General features: G+C 35.7%; 1 long non-coding RNA gene across 1 annotated transcript; it reads right to left on the bottom strand.

Annotated features, from left to right (window-relative positions):
• Positions 1 to 807: 807 nt before the first annotated feature.
• On the bottom strand, positions 808 to 2,035 carry LOC109196164 (uncharacterized). Its single transcript, XR_002057634.2, has 2 exons — positions 1,687 to 2,035; positions 808 to 1,074 (listed from the first exon to the last, which is right to left on the bottom strand). It is a non-coding gene; the product is annotated as an uncharacterized LOC109196164 (long non-coding RNA).
• Between the last annotated feature and the right edge of the window lie 423 nt (positions 2,036 to 2,458).

Genomic DNA, 2,458 nt, shown 5'->3' on the forward strand with positions numbered 1-2,458 from the left:
CACTTTTAAGCATCTGTTATTAACTCTCAGTTGCTGTTTACACCCCAGCTGCAGCTAACCCACTGCCAGCTCAACATACCAACAACAACGAGAAAACAAGTAAAGCTTTTTATACTGGCAAGGCGTTATTGTAGATGCTGTGCAGGTGAGTCCGTTTCACCTGCAGCGGCATCGCAGGCCACGCCCCACCACACTCCCCTTTGTCCGGAGTGGTAAAATATTATGCTGCTATTATTTGCTGCTATTTTTATAATCATCATTACCATTTCATTATTAATAGTGATGTTGCATCCAGATGCATTCAGATGTTCAAATATATTGGTATTATATTAGTCTTTATTACAGGTCCAGTAAGAACCACTTTAGACTGTTGAGTTGAATCTATAATTTTAAAGGCTTTTGAATGTTTTTATATTCTTACACTGAAGTCTTCAGTGGGTGAGAAACTGAGCTGCAGGGACAGGAAATATACACAGCAAATCCAGCATGTCCAAATTAACACTATCAGATTTGATTTCAACACTATTAAAGTGTCTATATGGGTCCACACCAGAGAGTGTTATTTTAACCCTTTTTGGAGAGTTGGTCAGTTAACTCTGATTCAGTGTTAAACACCAAATCTATCTGGAGTTGATAATTTAACACTTACTAATGCTAACTAGGTGTTAAGAGTTTATATATTAACTCTCAAAGAGTATTTTAGTTTAACTACATAAGAGTTATCTTCTAATTAATTCTAAAAAGTGAAAATTCTACTGTTCTGAAATTCTAGAAATTCCTTTGGAAATAAACATAAAAAAGATGCAATGGTTTTTGAAAAACATTTATTCTGAACTGTGCACCACAATTTCAAAACATTTTCTGAAAGATGTAACAATGTACATGTTCTCACTTTCATTAGAATTTTGTTTATCAAAAGGTCTGACATAGGTGAGCTGGTAAATGCAAATAAATAACAGCATTCTCATCACTTATTTCTTTAATACAATATGCATGTCCTTCATTCGTCACTTTGTGGAACTTCAACGCACTTCTGCTCTCCCCCATATTCCACCTTCATATTCACGGCATATTCTGTGTGGAGATTGATTAAAAATTAGTTGACACTAATTAATTGCACAAATAATCCGGTAATCAATTGCAGCACAGTAGAAAAAGGAATCATTTTTGAGCCATTACTTGTGTAAAGTATTTTCCCAAAAGACAAGGACACAGACAACAGGTAATACCGAACCAAATTTAAAACCTCAACCTTTTTCATTTTTACCTAAACCCTGTGCACAAAACTCTGGAGGGATCTAAATGCTAACATAGAACCCAGTCAGGACATATATAGAAAAAACGAGCAAACAGCAGCTACTGCTGTTTGCTCGTTTTGTTTTGTTTTTATAGGAGATCGTTTTCAGGCTTCAAGTAGCACCATTATACCAACATTTCACATTCTAGACATTGTTTTAGGTGTATTTAAGTTGGCCAAAAATTTGACTGAAAATTCACATGCAAGCTTTTTTCAAGGCTGTAGTATTTGCCCGCAAACAATACATTTCAGCTAGCTAAAACAGAATATCATGCTATCACCGAGCAACATGGCTAATGCCTTTCACACAGCTTTGTCTCAACTCCAAAGAGCCACAGAAGTAAAAGCTAATAATAATAAGTGAAACAATCTTTGAAAAAATGACTTACCAAGCATGGCAAACAACTCAGAAATATGTAGAGCAAAATGTTCTTAAACGGCTTCACTTAAGCTTGGATCAGAATCTGTGGTGCTGGGGGCGGAGTCTGTGAATTTACTCTATTAGTGTCATAGCCCCTCTAGGAGTTCGGAGTTAAGAGCTCAAGAGTTAATGTTTCCATTGTAACACCTCCAGATTTGACATAGAAACCCTCATTTTTAACACTCGGTTTTAACTACTATAATTTTACACCTCAGAGTTACATTAAAGGAATGTGACTCTACTAAGAGTAAAATTAACTCTACTTTTGTAAGAAGACTACTAACACCAATACATTTAACACTTTTGAATTTGCTGTGTACTCTGTGTAAAGACAGGAAGTTACATGTTTTTGAAGTTGCATGCTTTGCAGGAAGGGTAACCGAAAGCAGAGTCTGAGTGCAAATAATTCTGAGGAGCAGTTTGGATGATGCCATTATCATCTTTGATGCATTTATATTTCTGATTAAGCTTTGATTAAGCTTTAAGTAGTTGTATTAGATTGAAACATTTGTTTTATATATTTTACATGTAAGTCAAGATTATTACACACATACACACACATAGTTTCAGTTGTGTGCGTGTTGGCCTTCTGTCTAGTGGAAAGGTTACTAGGTTTAGCTGATGAAGTGAAGGGTGAAATAAAGGACAACACACACACACACACACACACACACACACACACACACACACACACACACACACACACACATATATTAGTTAGACTCATTTATATAGGTAAG

The sequence above is a fragment of the Oreochromis niloticus genome, linkage group LG20 (assembly GCF_001858045.2).
Source record: "Oreochromis niloticus isolate F11D_XX linkage group LG20, O_niloticus_UMD_NMBU, whole genome shotgun sequence".
NCBI classification, from domain to species: Eukaryota; Metazoa; Chordata; class Actinopteri; order Cichliformes; family Cichlidae; genus Oreochromis; species Oreochromis niloticus.